At 40.9% G+C, this 26357-nt stretch overlaps 1 protein-coding gene across 1 annotated transcript in view; it reads right to left on the minus strand.

Moving 5' to 3' along the window:
• LOC138966762 (orexin receptor type 2-like) overlaps positions 1 to 25500 on the minus strand; it is a gene marked incomplete in the record, with an annotated part of 280805 nt that extends 255305 nt beyond the window's left edge. Inside the window, 1 exon segment of the mRNA XM_070339093.1 lies at positions 24433 to 25500.
• Positions 25501 to 26357: the final 857 nt, after the last annotated feature.

The raw sequence follows: 26357 nt of genomic DNA on the forward strand, positions 1-26357 counted from the left end.
ATTTTTCACTGCAGTAGTCCTTTAACTTTAACCCTTAGCTGTAGGCTAGATATGCACAAGTCATGTCGGTGCCACATAATGCTGACACACATGTTCCTGTGCATAGTTTTATGGATAACGTGTAGTTGGGAAGTTAAGAGTAGAAATAATTAGTATTTAGTGTAGGAGGAGGGGTGGGTATGGTTTACTTTGAGCAGGTCGGTTTCAGTTTTAATAAACAATTTTAGAGAATTGTGTATCTTATATTTGAGTCTTTCGTGTTTTAGACATTGATGCATTTAATAGTTTTAACGAGTTGCCTTTTGTTTTATCATTCTGGTGTTTATCTAGCTGTGCTGTGTATCTTATAAGAAGTTCTTAAAAGTTCGAAGTTATTTTAGCATATAGGTTTTTTTTATTTTTTTTTATGGTCTTAACAGTTAAACATGTATTACGTTATCATTAAGATTCATGCTTTGTTAGCACTAAGCAGTTGTTTTAATCAGTCTGGTTTTCTCTTGTTTTCATCTTATGAACATTCTAAATGTAACCCTCCACCACGAAATGAGTCGCATGTCACCTCGCGCGGTTCTGCGCTAGGCTTAATATAAGTCCGGGGAGTGTCTGGTAACAGTGTGAGGGTCACCTTAGTCACAGGCTTATAACTCATACAGTTTTTGCTCTTTTCTAAAACGATTTTCACCACTGGATAGAGCATAAAAAACTCTTTAGGAAAATGTAAAAATATGAAAATCATGCAAAGGTGACATGCGACTCATTCCGTGGTGGAGGGTCACAAATGTTAGACTAACTTATTGTCTTGTACAGAATAACAACTGTGTGAATGGTGCTATACTGAATGAAAGAGTGTGACATGAAGTTCTTGTACATCATTGTAAAGAGTGTGAATGACGTTTTAGTTTAGATGTCAAGCGCTTAGAGCAAGCCTTTTTAACGAAAGTTTTTGATTTAGCGCTATATAAATGTTCTTCTTCTTATTATTATTATACCACAATTTAACAGCCGGAATGCTTGCTGTGTTGAGTTGGAGTTCTTCACCTTTTTTTGTTAATGAATTTAATGCTTACATTCTTAAACAAGCCACTCTACCGCAGTAACTTATCGCCAAATCTCTCCATATCTCGCGAGCAGAGAAGCCACTTTGTGTCTTTTTTTCGAAATTAATTCATCAACAAAACCCATTTGCGCACATGCAGCGAGCACCCAGCGGCTGTTAGTGTTTGGTATGTGACGAAGTGGAGAGGAGGGCTTTATTCCATGTAAAAGCCGGGCCAGGTCTGAAATGGTGAGTTGAACTGTTTTCACCTCCAGGAGTGTGCCTTTACATTTTTACTGGAATGCGGCCGGTTCAATTTCAAACCCACGTAATAGCAACGTTACAAACCATACCGCACAAACTGTCCACCAAACTGGTCTTGTTTTTCCTCGGGGACGAGAAGGGGGAAGGGGAGATGAGGGGGGGGGGGGGAGGGCAGAGTGCGAATGAGAATGAAGAGACAGGGTGGGAATGAGAGGACCCAGTCCAAGAAACGCCAGTGTTTTGTAACGAACACGCAGACTGAGATTTTGCTCGAAAACAATTTGTGTGTCCAACCTCTAGAGGACTATGACGTTCAGAAATGGTTCCCGAAAGACTCACTGAGAACGATCGTCCTCCAATGCATGGACAGGGTTTGTTTGTTTTGGACTCTCACTATACGACTTTTTCAGTGATGTGCATTCCTGGTTATACTCTACAATGTTTCTGGATAAGATCTTGTTAACCTCTTGCATTTGGAACTCATGGGCATTATCGTTCTCGGTTATAAAGTGTATAACACTTTCTTCTTCTTTTCTTTACGTTCGTAGGCAGAGACTCCCACATCCACTCGTGAGCAGGAGTGTTTTTTTGTGTGTATGTGTTATGCCGTTTTTTTCCCGCTATTCAGTTACACAGTCATTCTCCGTAAGCGGGGAAATGAATGCCGGTTATTTTCGTGTTTTTTTCAATAATTCGCCTAACTCTGAAATAGAAAAAGGCTATTTCGCGCGCGTAGTTTGTCTTGCGCTTGCGTGTAGACTAACACAAATGGCAATAAGACACTGGAAGGTCTGCACTTTGCATTTATAAGTTGACCTGAAAAATAAAACAATCTCCACTCTAAACCCACAAGACCCACCCTGGATTTGAACCCAGAACTCTCTAGCTGAAAAACGATAAGAATGTGTACGAGATACTGCACCTGTTTGGTCAGTCAATCTATCAGAAATAAGGAGAAACTAATTACAAGGCGTGAACTAATCCAACAGATAAACCATCCTTATTATAGCTTGCTTGGTGCTGTGCGAAAACTAGAGGAAGAGATAACTATCGCTTTTTTTCACTAAACCGGTCAGAAGTTATTTCCCAAAGCCGGTAAAAGTCTACTACGCGGAAGAGACCTAAGCATTGATTCTTAGTGGTAGAAGAAAAAGCAAATAGTATTCACTGGAAAGAAATTACTCTGGTCTAGCCTAGCGCTATCTCGACTAGCGGTCTCGCTTTTATGAGTTACGCTTTGACAAACTGCACACAGCGGGGACATTAAACAAGGCTATAACTCTTTTTTGTTGAGCCTGCCTGTGTTTTTCATATCCGACATGGCTGACCTATGTTGTAGCGTGGATTAAGTTTGTTGCTGTTATTTGGTTCAAGATTGGTTTGCGTTAGAGTTGATTGGTTGTTTGTGTGTGTGTGTGTGTGTGTGTGTGTGTGTGTGTGTGTGTGTGTGTGTGTGTGTGTGTGTGTGTGTGTGTGTGTGTGTGTGTGTGTGTGTTTCTCTGTGTCTATATTATTCTACTTTGCTTTGACAGGTTGATTAGTTGCTGAGTTCTGTTCGTTTTCATAGTCTGTTAGTCTTTTTGTGTGTTACTGTTTTGCTGTTTTTACATTTAGTCAAGTTTTGACTAAATGTTTTAACGTAGAGGGGGAATCGAGACGAGGGTCGTGGTGTATGTGTGTGTGTGTGTGTCTGTCTGTCTGTCTGTCTGTCTGTCTGTCTGTCTGTCTGTCTCAGTGTCTGTGCGTGTGTGTGTGTAGAGCGATTCAGACCAAACTACTGGACCGATCTTTATGAAATTTTACATGAGAGTTCCTGGGAATGATATCCCCGGAATTTTTTTAATTTTTTTCGATAAATGTCTTTGATGACGTCATATCCGGCTTTTTGTAAAAGTTGAGGCACTGTCACACCCTTATTTTTCAATCAAATTGATTGAAATTTTGGCCAAGCAATCTTCGACGAAGGCCAAACTTCGGTATTGCATTTCAACTTGGTGGCTTAAAAATTAATTAATGACTTTGGTCATTAAAAATCTGAAAATTGTTAAAAAAGAAATGTATAAAACGATCCAAATTTACGTTCATCTTATTCTTCATCATTTCCTGATTCCAAAAACATATAAATATGTTATATTTGGATTAAAAACAAGCTCTGAAAATTAAAAATATAAAAATTATGATCAAAATTAAATTTTCGAAATCATTTAAAAAAAACTTTCATCTTATTCCTTGTCGGTTCCATTCCAAAAACATATAGATATGATATGTTTGGATTAAAAACACGCTCAGAAAGTTAAAACGAAGAGAGGTACAGTAAAACGTGCTATAATAATAATAATAACGATTATATACTTATATAGCGCGTAAACCTCGTGGTGACGAGCCCAGAGCGCTTTACACTTACACAATCATAATACAAACAAGGAAAGAGAACTAAATCCGAATAAATTCAAACATGGTCACACACACCCACACACGCACACACACACACGCGCACACACACACACACACACACGCGCGCGCACACACACACACACACAATCTTTCTTTCGTCATTGTCAATGTTCAGGTAACCCGCAATGTCATTCCATGTACGCTATGAAGCACAGCGCAACCGCTACCGCGCCAAACAGGCTCGTCACTTTCACTGTCTTTTGCACTAGCGGCGGACAACGTTCAGTTTCATTCTGTGAGTTCCACAGCTTGATTAAATGTAGTAATTTTGCCTTACGCGACCTTTTTTTTAAGTATACTCACAAAAGACAATGTGCAACTGTTTCTGTTGGCCCTAAATAATCCAACACACCACCCTTCCCCTCTACCCCATTCCACCGTTTTCTTCCTCCCCCCCTCCCCCCTCCCGCCCTCCACCCCCCACCCACATCCCCCACCTGCAACCCAACCCTACCTCTTCAATTCCGCTTTCGTTGCAACTTCTCTTCTGCTAGCATACCTGCTCCCCCCCCCCCACCCCACACACACACACACTTGCCCCCCACCCCCAGACCTGCAAGAATGCTTTTCTTCTTTAACAACGCTTCACATCACTTGAAGGAAAGAACAGATGTTGCTCTGTAAGAGAAAGAAACAAATACACCCGACACTCAATATACCTTTTAAACGGATGTACCGAAGTGGCTCTTTTGTGTTTCCATACTTTAAACAGCACCCCCCCCCCCCCCCCCCCTTTAGTGACAGTTCTTTCCATCATCGCTTACCATGCCAGGTGAACTACGTCCCTCATCATTCGCTTTCCTGTGAGCAAAAGCGTATGGTGCCATATTAACACCTAAAGTGATGCCTGCATTGATGACATTAGCCTTTCTCATCATCGCCAGCAGTTACCGATCTGAACTAAAGATAACATTTATCATTGTCATTATTACTAATTTTCATTGATCTTTTCATTATCTGAGAGCAAAGAGTATGTCGCATATCTGCATTATCAGGGATAATTTCATTTACAATACTCTTTGTTATTATCAAAACTTATTACGCATCATTCTCTTATCTGGGAGCAATTTTTAACGATGGCGTCAAAAGTGATAGTTATGAAGATAACGGTTATTACTTATATCTGTTCGAGATGTTCAGAAAAAAACCCATCATATCGAGCGGACATTGTATGAGATACATCTGAACTAATTATCCTCTGCGATGGCCTTGATCTTTCGTCTTCACTGGTGAACGGCGTGTCGATGTTTGTCTCACAGGGGAGCAACTCTTGCACAGCCTAAACACACACCAATAGATTCATTTCAGAACATCGTCTATTATTTTTCTTCTTCTTCTTCTTCTTCTTCTTCTTCTTCTTCTTCTTCTTCTTCTTCTTCTTCTTCTTCTTCTTCTTCTTCTTCTTCTTCTTCTTCTTCTTCTTCTTCTTCTTCTTCTTCTTGTGTTAATGGACAGCAGCTCTCACATGCGTTCGTGTGGGTGTTATTTTGTTCAGTTCACGAGTGGGCTTTCGCGTAGATGACCGCACCGCACCTCCTCCTAAAATACAATGGGACGTATGCGTACCCGTCCGCTTTGGAAAAAAATCTGACAATAAGCGGAATCGGGACTCAGATGTCTGACGCAGAGGAGTAGGGTATCGTGTTCACATTTGTGTTATGTCAAGAAACAAATTTTAGTGTTTCCGATTATCCGACCGACCCTATTTTAACTGAACCTATTTTTTGTAACGTTTAAGAAGAAAAGCTTAAAAATGACAAAACTCGATTTTGCAGAACTGACAACTCAAGGAAAGTTACTCGTCTTCGACACCCAGAGCACACGTACAGCTCGCACGATTTCCGGCCAATAAAAAGCCACATGCGTCTGTGTAAATAATTTAAAAATTAACTTCAGTTTAAAAGAACAAAGTAACAGACCTACCGACCCTACTTTGTTTGCCCTTGTACTGTACATACCAGTCAGATTTGTTCTTTGTTATGCCTGGGCCTCACATATACGATTTTTCGGAAGTGTCGGGGATAGTTAAGTCGGCTAGGTCGGAAGTGTCGGATGCAAATTCGGCTCCAAATTTCACTCCCGACCTGTCCTTACGACTGATCCGACCATGTAGCCGACAAGCAGACGACAACCACCCGACTTTAGGGCCGACAAATCCGACATGTGTCCAGACACTTCCGACTGCAGTAACGACAATTCCGACTGCAGTTACGACAGGCCCGATTATTAGCTGAAAAACTTCCGAACAATAGCCGACTCTCACGACCAGTGTAACGACTAAACCGACTAGCTAACGACTGTCCTAACGACAAATCAGACTGCCCTAACGACAAATCAGACACCATTACGACTAATCCGAACGACACTATGCTACCGACAAATCCGACCACCCTTACGAGTCTTCCGACTACCGTTACGACTAATCAGAATCGCTTTACGACTAAACCGACACGCTTACGACAACCACCCGACAAATTTCTATTCGTCTGAGTCGGGAGGCTCTCCCGACTGTTTTGAACATGTTCAAAACAGTCTGAAGGGCCTTCCGAACTAACCGACTTTTCAAAAACAAAATTGCAAATTCTCACGAACTCTCCGACCTCTTCCGACTTCCAGCCGACTACCTAAAGTCGGGTGAAATTCGTAGATGTGAGACCGGGGCATTAGCATGCCTGTCCGTCCTGTGTCCAGGATAGGCCATCATGCACTTGGTCAAAAGAGGACGAACTTATTACTCAACCTAATTATAGTAAGTCTGTAGTCGGAGTTTGTAAGTTTGTGGAAGAATGATGACACAGTATAAACAAGTCGCGTAAGGCGAAATTACTACATTTAGTCAAGCTGTGGAACTCACAGAATGAAACTGAACGCACTGCATTTTTTCACAATGACCGTAGTCCGCCGCTTGTGCAAAACGGAGTGAAACTGACGAGCCTGTTCAGCGCGGTAAAGTGGTTTCGCTGTGCTGCATAGCACGCTTTTCTGTACCTCTCTTCGTTTTAACTTTCTGAGCGTGTTTTTAATCCAAACATATCATCTATATATATATATACGACTTGTGTCTGTGTGTCTGTGTGTGTGTCTGTGTGTGAGTTCGCGATGCACGGCCAAAGTTCTCGATGGATCTGCTTCAAATTTGGTGGGCTTATTCACAGAGACCCCGGACACAACCTCATCGATGAGATATTTCAACACGTGCTCTCAGCGCGCAGCGCTGAACCGATTTTGTGCGCGCTGAACCGATTTTGGTTCCATCTCAGCTACCCGGGCCCCCATACCGACACACCAAAGCCAAAGTTCTCGGTGGATCTTTTTCAAATTTGGACACCGTATTCAGCTACACCCCGGACACAATATCATCGATGAGATATTTCAACACGTGCTCTCAGCGCGCAGCGCTGAACCGATTTTGGTTTTTGTGTTCATTTCACCATTCCCAGTAACTCTTCCTTATCTTCTCATCTTCTCCATGTTTTCAGCGTTTACCTCCCTTCCTTCGTATGGTGCACTATAGTATGAGGGGGGCATCTTCGGATATTCCCGGCGTTCTGTTACTATTTTTAGAAGGTCACCGCAGTGTCCAGAACGTAAATTGGACCCGTAAATTATCCTCACTGTAAAAGTGCAAAGGTCGAATCAATATATAGCCACGCGAAAAATACACTGTCATCTATCTCTCTATAGATACGGCTTCTCTGTGTTTGTGTGTGTGTGTGTGTGTGTGTGTGTGTGTGTGTGTGTGTGTCTCTATGTGAGCAACACCTGGGGATTGTTCAGTTCTGTTTGTGATGTGGTCTGGCGGCTTTTGTGTATTTGTATGTACTGGCCTTCCTTTGAAAAGCCATAACAGTTCAAAAGGGCTTACAGATAAGCTCTAAATTGCTCAATCCTGTTTGAGTGGAGTTCGCCTCCAAAGGTGACTAACACGGTTACATTCGTCGACAAGGATGGGACTCGATATGGTCAGGAATGGCATTATGGCCACTGAATCATTTTCGTGCTGTTCCCATTCCACGAATCTGGGAGGGACCTAAGCTTGGCGGGTCCATTGTTCGGATCCGGCAAAGCCGGCGTACGGCTCTAAGTATTTCATCCCGGCGAAGCCGGCTACCCGGCGAAGCGGGTATTCCTCTAGTATCTATATGTTTTTGAAATCATGGACCGACAAGGAATAAGATGAAATTGTTTTTAAATCGATTTCGGAAATTTAATTTTGATCATAATTTTTATATTTTTAATTTTCAGAGCTTGTTTTTAATCCAAATATAACATATTTATATGTTTTTGGAATCAGAAAATGATGAAGAATAAGATGAACGTAAATTTGGATCGTTTTATAAAATAAACATTTTAATTACAATTTTCAGATTTTTAATGACTAAAGTCATTAATTAATTTTTAAGCCACCAAGCTGAAATGCAATACCGAAGTCCGGCCTTCGTCGAAGATTGCTTTACAAAAATTTCAATCAATTTGATTGAAAAATGAGGGTGTGACAGTGCCGCCTCAACTTTTACAAAAAGCCGGATATGACGTCATCAAAAGTATTTATCGAAAAAAAATTAAAAAAACTCCGGGGATATCATTCCCAGGAACTCTCATGTAAAATTTCATAAAGATCGGTCCAGTAGTTTGGTCTGAATCGCTCTACACACACACACGCACAGACAGACACACACACACACACACACACACACACACACACCCACACACACACACACACACACACACACACACACACACACACACACATACACACACACACACACACATACACCATGACCCTCGTCTCGATTCCCGCTCTATGTTAAAACATTTAGTCAAAACTTGACTAAATGTAAAAAGACGATGGGAGATAGCCTATGTTATAATATACACTAGTATAGTAACAAAGCATTTGTTTGAGTTAATCATCGCAGGTGCGTCTACATTGCAGCAAGTACAACGAATCTTCCATTGACTTCTTGACATCATAATCATTTACCATAAACCGCGAGTTCATATTATAGTTTTGACAAATAGAAACATTTCCTTTGGGGTGTGTGTGTGTGTGTGTGTGTGTGCGTGTGTGTGTGTGTGTGTGTGTGTGTGTGTGTGTGCGTGTGTGTGTGTGTGTGTGTGTGTGTGTGTGTGTGTGTGTGTGTGTGTGTGACTTGAGGCGAGGAAGCTTTGAGTGTATACTGCTAGTTTTAGTGAATGTATTTTTAAACTTATGCTGTCCAGTGTTGTTTTTAAATTAATGTTGTTGATCAGTTTGTATAAATGATGCGGGTGTTGGGCTGGATTGAAATGTTTCTTAACCGCAATGTCATCACACATTCCCAACCTTGGGCAATTAATGATTCTGTATTCTGTATTCTGTATTCTGTAACTTTAAGTAAGCCGCGGGATCTCACAAAAATAACTCGTATTAGGACAATTCCTAGTTTAGCCTTCAAACTACTTCTTTTCAAGAACTGCCCTAGGTCTTTTGCACTCTAAGTTGGAAAGCTAGATCGTCCAACGCCCACTGGCCCGGCTTAGCTGCACACATAAATAGAACTGTCTTCCAAGCAGTTGAGAAAGTGGTTTTTCTCTTGATTTGAAACGCAGGGTATCTATTCTTCAGACTTATGACGATTGTTTTAACTTTTATAACAGAAGAAAAGAGTGGGCGACTTTATAAGATATCTGATTTTTGTGTCATGTGTCTTCCCTTCTTTCTTTATTTTTTTCTTTCCTTCTTTCTTTCTATCTTTCTATCTCTTTCTTTCTTTCTTTCTTTCTTTCTTTCTTTCTTTCTTTCTTTCTTTCTTTCTTTCTTTCTTTCTTTCTTTCTTTCTTTCTTTCTTTCCCTCCTTCTTTCGTCCTTTCTAAGGTAAAGTAACTCCATCGTTGTTTTTAGTAAACAGACTATATTTGGACAAAAACAGGATGATAAATAAAAGCACAGACAGAGACAACTGACTAAAACAGACCTGAGACACTGGAACAGACGGGCAAGAATAAACAGTGTCTTACAGAGAAAACCCTGTTAATTTACATATCACTGCTTAGATAGACCTTCAATCTGCTTTGTTCACTTAATTAAAGGAACACCCCTTCCCGTGAAACCCTTTTCGACTCACCGCATCAGATCTGACCATCCTTTCACTTGCTCAAAAATGCCAAAAATAAACTTCCTGACTGCTTGCTGTTAATAATAATAATAATAACACATTCTTTTATAGCGCTGTTCACCGCCGAATGGCAGTCTCATGGCGCTTTACATTACACATTAAAATTTAACATTTTACATAAAAAGTTTTCTCGTAAGAAATAACATGCAAACATTAAAAACAATTCATAGACAACGACCACTTATAGTTATATAAAATAATCGCACGATTTCCGGCCAATAAAAAGCCACATGCGCCTGTGTAAATAATGTACAAACTTTAATTAAAAAGAAAAAAGTAACAGGCCTACCGACCTTAATTTGTTTGCCCTTGTACTCTACAACACCAGTCAGATTTATTCATTGTTAGCATGCCTGTCTTGTGAGTTGGAATTTCGTTTTAACTGATGCTTGAAACATTTTTGTTTTAAGCCACCAGATGCTTTTACAAAATGAGTTCATGAAAAAATATCCACTGTAAACGGGCATCACCCAGGCTATTGATATAGGGTATGAAAACGCCTGGACAGATCTGAAATAGTTAGCCGAAGAGTTTTCACGAGAAGGAGTGTGCCTTTATTCATGTCGGAAGGCCTCATGTTTCGGATGATAAAGTAAGGGATGCCTATACAACAGGAGGAAGATATGAACATGCACGAGAATATTGGCTGCAGAGACGATGAAAGCAGAAACCGTTCTGGAAAAAGCCACTCCACGCGAAATAGATCGTGACATTTCGTAACACATTCATACACAAATGCCTCTATCTCGACAGGCTAATGAGACGTGTCCCGATTTTGGCACCACATCTGCGATTACAAAAAGTGACGCAGGCCGCTTATGACGTAATCATCAAGAGGATAATTTGGCAGAGTCCTGTACCGGCTTCACAGCTAACGCCCACCAATGAATTGGCTTTCATGCTAATCAACCTATTGTCACGGTGCTCTGCTCTTTATTGAATGGCGTGATATTGTGTGGCAGATTTTTTTTTATCTCTCCTGAATTCGTGGAGGCGTGCTGTGCGAACAATGTGACGTTTCGAGGGTTGGTCTGTAACTTACGTCACTTTCTGAATGTTGTATCAGAGCTCATCTAACTTTAGTTCAAGTATGGTCCTATAAACTTTGTCCAAAGTGCATTGGCATTGCCTTTCCATATTTAATTTGCTATGAAATGTATGGTTTTCCGAAGCTATGAAAAATGGGACCCTCCACCACGAAATGAGTCGCATGTCACGTCGCGCGGTTCTGCGCTTGGCTTTTTATATAAGTCCGGGGAGTGTCTGGTAACAGTGTTAGGGTCACCTTAGTCACAGGCTTATAACTCAAACAGTTTTCGCTCTTTTCTAAAACGGTTTTCACCACTGGATAGAGCATAAAAAACTCTTTAGAAAAATGTACAAATATGAAAATCATGCAAAGGTGACATGCGACTCATTCCGTGGTGGAGGGTCACAAATGTTCAACAAAATTGAGAAGTAGAAAGAATGAACATGGTACAAGTACATGAAGCCGTAACAAATAGGGCGCCTCCATTTCTCCCCAAACCCCTTCTCTCTCTCCCACTCTTCATGTTAATAATAGTGAACGTTTTGGTTTATACAGGACATTTTGCAATGTACATTGAAGTAAAACCATATTTCTTGTTGAATATTGACAGGCATTTAACAATTATTATTACAAGATTCATATGCGGGATAAAAGAATTATTTATCCATGTCAATCAATATAAGAGATATGATGCATTTATGTTGTTATGCCCATTACGTATAGGGAGAGTATAAAAGGAAGATGATATTCATTTTGTGTTTTGTTGCCCTGCACTTAGTGAGTGTCAGTTTTTTCAGCTAAGTTTCATAGAAAACCAAGATTACATAAGCTTGCCATATGCTTATGACATCCGCGAATGAATACACGGTTCGAAAATGTTCTGTTTATTTGTAAAAAAACAACAAAACAACACTTGTTTTTTAGTTGAAATGTCTTCATGTCGTTGTCTGTATGTTCACCCCCCCCCCCCCCCACTCCTCATCATAATGGGCTATGGCCTATATGATTAAACAATTCAATCCAATCCAATCCAATCTCTGTCTCTCTCTGCTTCTAACTCTCTCTTTCTCTCTCTCTCTCTCTCTCTCTCTCTCTCTCTCTCTCTCTCTCTCTCTCTCTCTCTCTCTCTCTCAATCTCTGTCTGGCTGGCTGGCTGTCTGTCTGTTTGTCTGTTTGTCTGTTTGTCTGTCTGTCTCTCTCTCTCACTCTCTCTCTCTCACTCTCTCTCTCTCACTCTCTCTCTCACACACACACACACACACACACACACACGCACATACACGCACGCACGCACGCACGTACACACACACACACACACATACACACACACACACACACACACACACACACACACACACACAATGCCTTTCAGGCCATCTGACCCAGCGAATAGTTTGGCTCTTCTGTGATGCGTACAGCAACAAACTTAAAGGCAGAAAGCCACAACCAGCTTTGGCGTGACCATAGCCAGACATTCTCAGCGATGTCTATCAGGACATCTGACCCAGTAAGAAGGTGACCAGAATATTCTCTTTCATCTAAAACGTGTAGGACTTTCTAGCAAAATGGCGACCATACGACCAGAAAGTGGACGCCAGAGTCAGCAAAGCGAACTTACACCCCGTTGTAACAGACGACATTACAAAGTGGCTCCAGCAATCTCGCAAAAACACACGAGGTTAGCCTAAAACTTACGTTGATTTTGGTGACCGGCAGTCTCCTCCGAAAAGACGCCCCGGCACCTAAGCATTAAGATGCCAGTGTCTTGTGAAATTGGAGTAATTTGACTGAGTGGTTTGTCCAGACGCCTGTACGCTACGTGATCAGATCACAGAAGACGTATTCCTTTGCCAACGGAGGCGGAGCGTTTTCGGTGATTAAGGCGACGGAAACCGTCTGTAAGTTGTGGTTCTTGTGGTCAATCTGGGTGTAAACTCCACACTGAATCCGCGCTGTTCGCTTTAGTACGTAGTATTGCTGATTTTGTTGTTGATTTGTTAATTTGTTTTAAAATGTGGATTCTTTTTCTCTTGTTTGCTTTTATTTCTTGCTTGTTCTTTGACTGAGGCTGATCATTTGTTGGTGATTACGACAACTTAAACCATATGAATGAATGGTGGTTATCGTGGTGAAAGTAGTGCTACTTGGAATCCTGTGTATATATCTTTGTAGTGAAGTCTAGCGTGTGCTGTTCGCTTTTCAAATTACAGCGATTTTTTGTTTTAGTTTTGGAATGTATGTGCTCTCTCTCTCTTGCTCATTTACTTGCTTGCTTGATTTCCGACTAAGACGGATTGTTTTCGGAGATTAAGGCGATGAAAATAATCCGAAAGAGGTGGTTCTTGTGGACAAAGTACTACAGAATACAGAATACAGAATACAGTATTTATTGAGCCAAGTGACATTAAAAAAACATTTAAAGCACAAGGAATTTAGCGTAGTGTTGGTAAAATCACGCACACACACACACACCCACACACACACTGACACACACACACACACGCCCACACATTCACTGACATACACACCAACACACACACGCCCACACTACAGCAGTCACGATCACACCATCACACGCAGGGCAGACATGAGGTAAAACAAATGACAATCATCTATTAAAAGAAAAGGTACAAAGAGTGGTCTAAGATGCTGGTGGAAGGGTCTATTGTAATCGCTCGCGCGTGTGTGTGTGTGTGTGTGTGTGTGTGTGTGTGTGTGTGTGTGTGTGTGTGTGTGTGTGTGTGTGTCTGTGTCTGTGTCTGTGTCTGTGTGCATGTGCTTTGCGAATGACAGCACGACAAGAAGTCATAGAATGACAATGTTGACATTTTTTAATGCATTTTAATTGATATCATCTATTTGGTCATTATATAATTACATGCATGCCATTTTGGAGTTCTTGGCTGAGTTGAATGAACACATTAACCGCAATGTCAGGGCAAATTCCTAACCTTGGGCAATAAATAATCTGTATTCTGTATTCATGCGTAACTTTCTCATAAAGTCTATATAGAATGATAACTCCTTTGAAGACTTTAGTTTCAAACTTGTAATTCTAGAATAGTATCATATATCTGAAAGAAAGTTTAGTTTTAAGCCTTTTCTAGCTTTTTTTCTGACTTCTTTTTTCTTTTTTCTTCTTTTTTGTTACTCTTATGTGAAGCATGCGTTCGTAATGTCGACTTTTTTGTGTCCTGATTTCTGAACCTGAGACGACTGCTATTTGACCCTGTTCCCCATTGTTGAAAAAACACTGGCCAACATAAAATAAAAACATTCTTTTTTTTCATTTTTCTGTGTCTTTAAAGTAGGCTAGCTCTAGAAGGATTGCGAAAGAAAAAAAGACAAGTTAAGTGTCTGGTCATTTATTTGACAGTTTTATGGCGCGTCTTTTTCTGTTTTTTTCTTCTTTTTTTTCTTCTTTTTGATTATCTCTCTTTCTCTTTTTCTTTCGCTCCTTCTTTCTTTTCTTCCTTCTTTCTTTCTTTCCTCCCTTTCTTTCTGTTTATTTGTCCTGTTTCTCTTTCTTTCGTTATTTCCTGATTCCTTTCTTTATTTGTTTCTAGTCTTACGGAGGCTTAAGGAGGGAGAACGAAAACGAAAGAAGAATAAAGTGACTTTGGTAATTTATTGGAAAGTTTAATGACACACCTCTTCTAGAACAAAGCGTCGCCTGCCCATAAGCACCAACTATATTACGGCTTAGGCAGGTTCTCAGGTTCAATTATTAATAAACAGCTTGAAATGGTGCTGAAAAGTTTTCAAGAATGCTGTGAGTTCTGATCCATTGAGAATCGCTGCTGTCTAGTTGTTTGAACATACCTTCTCTCTCGTGTGAACCCTCTTGTAAAATAGTATAAGTATGTTCAAGTCACACACGCACGTGCGCACGCACGCACGCACGCACGCACGCACGCACATACACACACACTCACACACACACACAAACGCACACACACACACTTACACACACACACACACACACACACACGCACGCACAAACACACACACACACACACACACACACACACACACAAGAAATCTGTACTCACCAAGACAAGCACACATGATGAGACAAACTCTGTTTAGAATTAAAACAAATCTGTATCCATGAAAACAAAGACAGCACAAATAAGAAGTCAAATGTTTAAATGTGGAGGCTTCTTCTGGACAACATTCAGGCGAACATTATATATGTCTTTTATTTGATGGGTACGTACATATTTCTGTTTTCTTTTAACAGATTTGGTCTCACCAGCAGCCAGTTTGTTGTTTAGATTTTCATTATCATTATATATATGTCCAGATTTTTACAGGGATAAGAGTACCATTCCCCAAAAACACATACCAACAATAACCAAATTCAGATTTAACGTCCTGAGCAGCACCATCAGCGGCTAGTTGCATACCTACAATCTCCACCCTGCCTGTTGTGTGTACTAAATTAATTTTGCAAGGGACACCTATGTGTCAATCTGAAAAAAATAATTCACTTCAAGTACAAACGCCCACCATAATCTGAAAGTCCCCGAGCTGTTGATTTGGGTTGTTTGTGTGGGACCAGATGGATAGGTTGTAAAACCCGACGCTGTCAGATACTTGTTGCTGCGAGAAAACAACCCCACAGCGCAACACAGGCAGTGAGTGACCGCAACTGACCTCCAGTGCCCACCTCTGTTCCAGACTCTGCGCCTCAAGACTAGGCTTGAAGAGCCATCTCCGAATGCACAGATAAGCTGCAGAACGCAAAAGTCTTCTTCTGACCCGAAGGACAACCACCAGACCTGGATGGATCTATAGTTGTTTACACTCGTGTTCACACTGCGAGAAAGAGGACACCTTTAATAATGGCACAGTGTCTTAGCTACTATGTCCTTGTTAGATAGATTTGCGACAACAATCACAACGTGTACAAGACATTGGTCAACTTATCTGCCCGCCATTGCAGGGCTTGGAAGAGGTGCCTCGATCGTTAACAAGGGTAAAGCCAGGGGTAGAGTACATGTAATCGGAGAAGGGAGAGGGTAAGATTGCTCAGCGCCCTCTTGTGTGTGTGTGTGTGTGTGTGTGTGTGTGTGTGTGTGTGTGTATGCAGTATGGATGTGGCGGACGGTGCCTGTCTGGAGTACTTTGGGTGTTCTTACTTCGTATGTTTTATTGTTCTTATTTTTGTTTTTTAAGGTTGTTGTCATATGTTGTTTTGGTTGTTTTAAGACCAGATGAACCACATTTTTTCCATTCATTGTAGTTAATTGTATGGACAATAAATGATCTTATCTTATCTTATCTATCTATCTTAAAACTTCCTGGCTTAAGTGCATGTAACATTATCACACTAATTCTAATCGTTAAAGGTGTCATTGTGTAATTCTGTGTTGTATGAACACATTTTTTTGCAGAATGCCAATCATCCAAAGATCCGTTCAGTCAGCACCAGGGGGAAAACGGGCAGATTTGGAGAGCTGATTTCACTCAGGAGAAACAAAAACAGCCACCAAACATGAAACATCACACAGAGTTCCTAAATGACTTCTCACACAAGAAAGGAACGGTCTTCAAACACAACATATCTTACCAAATATTGTGCTCACAGAAAAATCTGTTCCTAACCCTAAGTCAAACAGTCCTATACAGTGCCTCTTTAACTTTCCCCCTCTCTCTCTTTACTTCTCTCTCTTTTCTAGATCATTCTTTTTTTATGCATGTATGTATGTATGTGGCGATGTGAACTGTGATGTAATGTATAATGTGAGAAAAAAAAATGAATACCAAAAAAAAAAAAGAAAAAAAAAGAATCTGTTCCTGAAATAGCAACAATGGTAAAGTATAGCTTTATATCTAGTGAATGGCTTTCACACATGGAACGCTGCACTTCCTGTTTGAATTCTGGACCCCGGAATCATAAAACGAACAAGGATCCTGTGCTGGTTGGAAAAATCAATCTTAGTTGTGAAAGTAGCCAACATTTTCAAGCAGTGCAAATAAGTCCGGTAACTCTAGGGAATTCGGGCGCAACCGAGACAATATTTGCCAGGGAGGACCAAGACCAATAAACTTGCACTTCCATCATAGGAACAAGAATTGTAGTGTCGTTTGGGGGTTCACTTCGTTGAACGGACATAATGTACTTCTGTCAGAAGTGTTTGGGCCTAGGGTGAGTGGAGAAGGTGGAGAGACAGGGGAGGGTACAAGGAGAGAGGGGGGAGGGAGGGAGAGAGTTAGAGAGAGAGGAGGGAGAGGAGAGAGCGAGGAGGGAGAGAGAGGAAGGAGGGAGAAAGAGATAGGAGGGAGGGAGACAGAGAGGAGGGAGGGAGACAGAGAAAGACGAGGGAGGGAGAGGAAGGTCGAACGAGAGGAGGGAGAGAGATAGTGAGATCTGTCTCTTGGTGAGTCAAGTTGCTTGCATACCTTTTTCAATTTCTTCTTCTTTTCCTTTCTGCTTCCTTGTTATCTTTTGTGAGTGTATTTACAAGCTGCAAGCATAAGCACATAATCCCGCTCCCGATAGAAAAACTGGAGCCTTCATGCTGAGAACGCCTTTGATTCTAGATGATGTTGCTCGTTCGACGCAAATGATGTTCGTGTTTCTTCTTGCCAACAACGTGTGCTGCCTTTCATTTGAGAAACCCCAACCGATTTGGCTCGAAGGGGAGAAAAAGAACGTTGTTTTGTTCTACGCTTTCTGCTTCATTTTATTTGCGTGCATATAGGAGGGGTACATCACGAAGCGTCCCGGTACCGAAGCGTCCCGGTACCGAAGCGTCCCGGTGCCGAAGCGTCCCGGTACCGAAGCGTCCCACTATAACGCGTCACAGGGGTACCGGGACGCTTTGGTACCGGGACGCTTCGGGACGCTTCCGCGCAGTAGGGCACGAAGCGTCCCGGTACCGAAGCGTCCCGGTGCCGAAGCGTCCCGGTACCAGTCACCACGCACATCCTCGGCTCGCATGCCAATGTATTTATAAAGCAAAGGGAATGCCTGTAATTCACACAGAGCAATCACTTGGTCTTAAACGTGCACAAGACAAAAACTTTCATACTGGGGGAGCGAGCCAGTCTGAAGAGTACTCGGGTCCAGCGCGAGCGTTTTTTATTACCCAAATGAACCCAAACAAACCCAAATTAACCCAAAAAGTCGGAGGCAGAACTGAAAAGACTTTTTCCGACGCTCACGCTTAGTGAAGCCAGGAAGCGTGTGTGATAACAGACATATCCCTCTTGTGAACGGAAGCCTACGGACTTTTCCCCCGAACTTGTCCACACGGGTACAGTATTTCCAAATTGGTGTGTTGTGAGTACAGATCTAAAGTAAAGTTGGGGAAAAGTTGGACAAAAAGTTATTTTTTTTTACCGAAAGCAAATCAAGGTCTGTGCAAAATTAAAAAAATCAGTGAAGTCAAGGTCAAATCAAGGTCAAGATTAAATTTAAAAAAAAATAAATATGGTTAGTCAAGTCAAGGTCAAATCAAGGTCATTCAAGGTTTAAAAAAAAAAAAAAAAGTCTAAGTCCTGTGACGCGTTATAGTGGGACGCTTCGGTACCGGGACGCTTTGGTACCGGGACGCTTCGGTACTGGGACGCTTTGGTACCGGGACGCTTCGGGGTGTCCCCGAAGAAACGTGTTTTGTTCGGGGCTTACTTGGATTAAATGTGTTATCATGTACAGGGCGACCCAAAAAATGCAACCCACAAACATTCTAATATAAACCTCTACATCTGTTGACCGAATTACTTCATATTAATTGTTCGTGTACATTAACCTGACTTCAGCCTATGAATGACCAGTCTAGCGAACGAGAAGAAGATCGACCAGTCTACAAAGTGGCCTGAATTTGTCAATCAATCAATCAATATAAGGCTTATATCGCGCGTATTCCGTGGGTACAGTTCTAAGCGCAGGGATTTTTTAATTTTTTTATTATTTTTTTTATGCAATTTATATCGCGCACATGTTCAAGGCGCAGGGATTTATTTATGCCGTGTGAGATGGAATTTTTTTACACAATACATCACGCATTCACATCGGCCAGCAGATCGCAGCCATTTCGGCGCATATCCTACTTTTCACGGCCTATTATTCCAAGTCACACGGGTATTTTGGTGGACATTTTTATCTATGCCTATACAATTTTGCCAGGAAAGACCCTTTTGTCAATCGTGGGATCTTTAACGTGCACACCCGAATGTAGTGTACACGAAGGGACCTCGGTTTTTCGTCTCATCCGAAAGACTAGCACTTGAACCCACCACCTCGGTTAGGAAAGGGGGGAGAAAATTGCTAACGCCCTGACCCAGGGTCGAACTCGCAACCTCTCGCTTCCGAGCGCAAGTGCGTTACCACTCGGCCACCCAGTCCACACTTTTTGTGTGCTCTTTCAAGAAAACAAAAAACGAATTCGGTTTATCGACTCAACAGTACGAGATTTGAAAATGAGCGGTAGTAAAACTAACCCGATAAAAACCATCCAGAGAAAGAGAGAACGGTGTTTAAATTTGTACACAGCTTTCCGGTTGTTGTTTTTTCAATACGCATTTGGTGGCACCAGATTAATCAACACCTACTGTGCGGAAATACTACCAATGTCAGCAGTAGAACAAAGAAAATTATGTCCAATTATTCCCACAAAAAGTCAAAGTCAAAATGACATAAAAACGTATTTTGCGAGATGCAACTTTTGCTTGATTGCTAGACTTTAAATCTTGGCAGATCTGGAAAAAAATCCATAGCACTATTTCTTTGAAATAAAACACACGGCAAAACAAAACAAACACACCTGCTCGAACAATGCCAATTTCAGTAGAAAAAACCAAAGAGAACGTAGGTGGAGAACAATTAAACATCAACATTCTCACAGAGAAAATAAAGTCATGGTGACATAAAGGCCTATTATGTTGTAGGAGCCAACTTTCGCGTAATCGAAAGACGTTCTTCTTCTTCTTTTTCTTCTTCTTCTGCGTTCGTAGCCTGCAATTCCTTCGTGCGTTCGCAATTTTTTTTTTCACGAGTTTTTACGTGTATGTTTGTTTCTCCCGCCCTTAAGCAAATAAATTCCGTTTTTGTAGAGATCGAAAATTGGACACTAAAAAACAATAAAAACAAGATGTCTTTTTAAGACCTGAAGAAACACTGCCAGTGTCAACAGAAACACAAAGGAAATAAGTCAAAACAATTATGCGGAAAACATAATGCTAACATGTTCACACAAAAAGAGAAGTTTGAATGAAATAAAGGTTAACTTTATAAGTGACAAATTTCATATAGACGAAAGATGTTGTGCAGTAGTTGGTCTTAACGTGTATGATCGTTTTTTCCGGCGTTTTTGACCAGTCATACTAAGTTTTCGGGGGATTAAAAGACATTACAACGGGACACATATTTAAGTCACAAAAACGCAGACCTGATTTCTTTGGACATAACACGGCCAATGTTAGAAAATGCACAAAGAAAATAATGCAAACATGTCGGCGGCAGAACAAATGTCAACATCTGCACAGATAAAATAAAGTCATGATGACATAAAGGCTCACTTCGACAGAGGCAACTTTCGCAGAAGCGAAAGACATTACATCTAGATATATGTTCATGTGACAAAAGACTTTCGGAGAATTTGGAATGAAAGCGAGGATGTATGACGTCAAGTTCAAGGCGCTGCACATAATCGAAAGGCATAGCATCTAGACATAATTATGGTCATGTGACACTTGACTTTCGGAGAACTTGGAATGAAAGCAAGGATGTATGACGTCACTTGAAGTTCAAGGCGCTGCAGCTTGATACTTAAGCACATTCAATTAGTGTACAGTTTTTACTTTAAATGTACTTTTTCCAGACGTGGGCCATCATGTACATGATCACAGATCCCCACAGCATCCTTTCACGTCGACGCATGGCTAAACTCAACAGTGTGGCTGCTTTACGTGCAGCGTGAGACTTGTCGGCTGAATTTCATAAATGACACCAGTGTCAATTTGCGGAGAGAAAAAATCGCAAAACACGTGCCGCCGTGCAACCGTGAAGCTGCTGACTGTTGACATGTGCCCAAGTGGAAGAATGTGCATGGTTTTAGTGCAAGAACGACGGGCGCAGTGGCGTGGTGGTAAGACGTCGGCCTCCTAATCCGGGAGGTCGTGAGTTCGAATCCCGGTCGCTGCCGCCTGGTGGGTTAAGAGTGGAGATTTTTCCAATCTCACAGGTCAACTTATGTGCAGACCTGCTAGTGACTTAACCCCCTTCGTGTGTACACGCAAGCACAAGACCAAGTGCGCACCGAAAAGATCCTGTAATGCATGTCGGAGTTCGGTGGGTTATGGAAACACGAAAATACCCAGCATGCCTACTCAACGAAAGCGGAGTGAGCTGACTATGCTCTCAGAGTATAGTGTGGGGAACCCAAATGGGTAAACGAGCTCACACGTAACCAAAACATTCTGGAACGCTGAAGAAGAAGAAGTGCAAGAACGAGGAGAGCAATATTTTTTTAAACACGATTGCAGTGTCATTTTAAAAAAAAAAAGAAAAAAAAAAAGCTAAGTCATGCCAGCAATTTTCCAGCCAATAATTTCGCCCAAACAGGTTGGGAGGAAGATCAAAGATGGTGAAAATTCTTAACGAAATTCAAGTAAATCGATCTGCTTTAACACAATGAGAAAAATACCGAAGTAAGAACATACAATACTAGCCGCAGAGACGTTCGAGGAACGCATCTGTTGAAACAGTTAGGATTGAAAAAAAGGACAAGAAAAAAAAAGCGATAGAAATTGCAGGAAACTGATTGTGCATGAGTAACTGCCTCCAGAGATTGCTGTCAACTTGAAAAGTCATAAAACAAAGGACCACGGGAACCATTAGACAGCTTTATGATGAGTGGAAAACTGTGCTGCAGCTTCATCTTCATCCCGGGAACTTTGTTTGTTTGTTTGTTTTTTGGTGTGCGTGTTTTCTTCCCTTTGTTTATTTTTTTTCCGCTTTTTAATGTTCTGTGTTCATCTCTTCTTTTTGTGTCCTTCGGTCTTACTGTGTCTGTTTTTGTTTCTTTCTTTCTTTCTTTCTTTCTTTCTTTCTTTCTTTCTTTCTTTCTTTCTTTCTTTCTTTCTTTCTTTTTTTCTTTCTTTCTTTCCTTCCGGCTTTTTCTCTCTTTTTTGCTTGTAAACTGTCTTTTATTTTATCGTATTTCTAAACTTGTTAGTAATTGTCTCTGTTTTAACCTTCTTTTTTTGTGATAATTATATGCTTACACTCTTTTCTTTGTTTTTTCTGTTGCTTTTCTTTGTTTGTTTGTGTGTGTGTTTGTTTGTTTGTTTGTTTGTTTGTTTTTTGTTTGGTTGTTTGGTTGTTTGTTTGATTGGTTGTTTGGTTGTTTGTTTGTGTTTCTGTCTTTTTCTCTGTCTCTCTCTTTCTGTATCTTTCTCTTCTCTCTCTTTCCGTCTCAGTCACTCGGCTCTCTCTCTCTCTCTCTCTCTCTCTCTCTCTCTCTCTCTCTCTCTCTCTCTCTCTCTCTCTCTCTCTCTCTCTCTCTCTCTCTCTCTGTGTAAATATGTGATTAGATTAGTCCCCTCTCTGGGCGAGGGCTGGTTGAAAAAAAGCTCGTTGTATTGCTTATGCCACAACCCTCGAAAAATTTGATTTGATTTGATTTGATTTGATTTGATTTGATCTCTCTCTCTCTCTCTCTCTCTCTCTCTCTCTCTCTCTCTCTCTCTCTCTCTCTCTCTCTCTCTCTCTCTCTCTCTCTCTCTCTCTCTGTACACACAACACTGATTATCGTGAGAAATATTGCCAAACGTCTACTATTTAAATACACCCGAAATTGTTCTAACTCTTTAAACAGAGTTTACATAGATTTGCACAACATTTGATAATTGTCCCCTTTCCAAACACTATTCTTTGTAGTGTTTTCTTTTCTAATGTCAATTCATAAATCACAAGAGCTTTGGTGTGCTCTTAATTTAATTATCAATTCTTGTGAAAATACTTGGAAACAACAGCAATAAACCGTAAGAGGCAAACTTGAAAAACTAAAAGAAAGAATACAAGATAATGCCATCAATGAAACCAGAGAAAGAAGAAAAGGTGCGTGTTTTTTTTAAACGGCGCTAAAAGAAAGAAAAGTACAAGCAACAACAACAAAAATTCATTACAATGTACAATGTTTTTGACGGGATCGCTTACAAGACGTATCGATTAACTTCAGCTTGATGTTTACGTGTGTAATTTTCACGTCTTACAGGCTCTAGAATGTCTAAAATTCTAGAAATTATTACATATGTTTTTGAAGAAAAGTTAGTAAAATCAACAACATTTTGTAAAGAAAACCTACAGTTACGCTGCATATTTTTTCTGTGCCTTTTTTGTAACTTATAGCCAGGTTTAACCATTAACTAAGTGTATCTAAAATATTTTAACTTTTTCATACACAAAAAATCAGCAACAAAACAAAATAAAACAAAAACGCTCATTTTAAAGTAAGTGTCGCTCTCCCATAATAAAGGGAAAGTAATATCACTGACAAATAAATGAAGAAAATATGAATGAAAGAGGTGGAGACATAGAAAACAGAGTAAACAACATCGTCAACAACGGCAAGAACTACAACGTCGACGACGACAAAAAAAGGTACTCAAAGATATAGTGTGAGAGAATGAGAAAGAAAGAGAGAGAGAGAGAGAGAGAGAGAGAGAGAGAGAGAGAGAGAGAGAGAGAGAGAGAGAGAGAGAGAGAGAGAGAGAGAGAGAGAGAGAGAGAGAGAGAGAGAGAGAGAGAGAGAGAGAGAGAGAGAGAGACTGAGAGATCAAATCAAATCAAATCAAATCAAATTTTATTTTACGAGGGTTGTGGCATAAGCAATATAAACGAGCTTCTTTTCAACCAGCCCTCGCCCAGAGAGGGACTATTCTAATCTTAAATACATATATATATATATATATACAAACGTAAAACAATTACAAAAGATAAGCAGAGAGAGACACAGAGAGACAGAGAGAGAGAGAGACAGACAGAATGAGAGACAGAGATAGACAGACAGACAGACAGACAGAGGAGAGAAGAATGTGACTGAGAGATTGTTGAACAAAGAGAAGGACACAAATAAAGGAGGGAAAAACCCCAACAACAATGAAATCAAACGAAGACCAAATATTGAAGATAGAGTACACAATATTAGAACTAAAAACATCACAAACGATCACACAAAAATAAAGAAATGAAAGAGAAAAAAATAACGTATAGCGTGATTAAAGCGACAAAATGGACAGTTAATTACCCTCAAAACACGTAGAAGAATTTATGTGAAAAGGAACAAAAGGTCAGTGACAACACTTAGCCGTGAAATTTGCAGAAAAACAAACCACAACAACACACAATGAACCAACCAACCAAAAATACAAAAAACCCAAAACCAAGCAAACAAACAACCAATCAACAAACAAACAAACAAACAAACAAACAAACAAACACACAAACAAGAACAAGAACAAGAAAAGGCAAAACTTACCAACACTTTTACGCCTCGTTGACGAAGAAAAGCATCAGCCAGATTTCTACAGCAAATCACCGGTTGAAAAACAACACCGTCCCCCGCAAAACACAGCAGCAACAGGCAGAGAATCAAAGACAATAAGACAATTGTTCACGCCAACATACCCTGCAGTCGAGGACTCAAGACCACCTTGAATCGTAATGTCCCATTTCCACTTTCTATACTTCGTTCCACTCGCGGAGTTCTAGACAACGCTCAATGTCCAAGAGGGTCAAGGAATACGCTCAGGAAAACGACACTGTCCCTTTCTCCCCTCTCCTGCTCTGTCCCACACAGACTCAATTCCAGCAAAAGCTCAGCAGAAGACTGCGTTCCACGCACAAAGTTCTAGAAAACACTCACTGTCTCATACAAAAGTTCTAGAAACGCTCATCTGAAGGCTGCGTTCAACACACAAAGTTATAGAAAACACTCAGTTAATGCCCCATCAAGAAGTTCTGGAAAACATTTAATGTCCAAATCAAAAGTTCTAAAAACGCTCGGCTAAAGACTGCGTTCAACACACAAAGTTATAATAAACACTCAATGTCCAATAAGAAGTTCTAGGAAATACCCAATGTCCCATACAAAAGTTCTGGACACGCTCAACCTGAAGACATGAATCCAAACAAAACCACCTGTTAAAATAAAACGCCACTTTCGCTGTTCCGCCAGTTATTTAAACCAAATTAAACACGGTGATCCGAAAACTCAGTTCAAGAGAACACCTGTTGGAATAATACGGCACTTTCACTCTATTTATTCGTTGTCGCACACACAAAGTGCTAGAAAACGTTCAGCCGACGACGAACCACCATTGGGAATAAGAACGCACTGTCCCGCGTTTCTTTTATCTTCTTTGTCGCTGTTACAGAGCAACGCTAGCGCCACAGTAAGAAAGCTCTCAAGCTGGAAGCTCGAGAGCGTGTAAAGAGTTCTGAACACTATCTGATACGGAGGCTGAGATAGGGAGTGAGAGCGCTTGAGTGTCGGATCCCATGTAGGAACTCGGAAGAAGATAGACTGAACTGCCTTTTCCCTAGCAAGCGATCAGAAGAGTAGTTGTGTGGTGGTGTGTGCGGTGTGTGTGTACGTGTGTGCGCGTGTGAGATCAATCATTCATGCAAGCCTCCAGTGGCGCTGCACTGTTCGTTCGGTCCTCCGCCGTGCCAGACTTTGGTTACCGCTTCGCCGTGATCCAGTGGAGCAGGTCTGTCCCTGTCGTTACCAAGTCCTTGCGTTACCTTTCTTATTATCGTCCTGCTACCTTTTCTCACGTTCTACTGTCCCGTCTTTGTTTTTAGCATTTATTTCTCGGTGTGTGTGAATAGAATAGAATAGAATAGAATAATGTTTATTGTCATGAACCAGTAAAGTTAGTGTGTGTGTGTGTGTGTGTGTGTGTGTGTGTGTGTGTGTGTGTGTGTGTGTGTGTATGTGTGCGTGCGTGCGTGCGTGTGCGTGCGTGAGTGCGCGCGCGCGCGTGCGTGTGTGTGTGTGTGTGTGTGTATTGGTTTTGTTCGTTTTTTTGCTGCAGAGACACAGTACGATCTACAATGACCGAAAGAAGAAGACGAAGTGGGAGGTCGACCACATCAAAAGTATGCACAGACTAAGATGTGACCACATACAGAAATTATCATTTTAAAATGCAAAAACAACTCAATTCCACGTAAATTTGACCGTAGCAGTCCTAGACATTTATATGTTGTTGACGCAACAACGGATTAGAGATTAAGTTTCTATCTGCTTTACTATGTTGTGAATATAACCGTAACTCCGGATCCGAGTGCATGTTAAGTACTACAGAGTCAATATTCATTTTAGCACACACAATTCCATTACACCGTCTTAAAGGAAGTATTTCTCAAAAGCATCGTGTGATCACGTCACACATTACT

This window comes from Littorina saxatilis, linkage group LG5 (assembly GCF_037325665.1).
Source record: "Littorina saxatilis isolate snail1 linkage group LG5, US_GU_Lsax_2.0, whole genome shotgun sequence".
Classification (NCBI taxonomy): Eukaryota; Metazoa; Mollusca; class Gastropoda; order Littorinimorpha; family Littorinidae; genus Littorina; species Littorina saxatilis.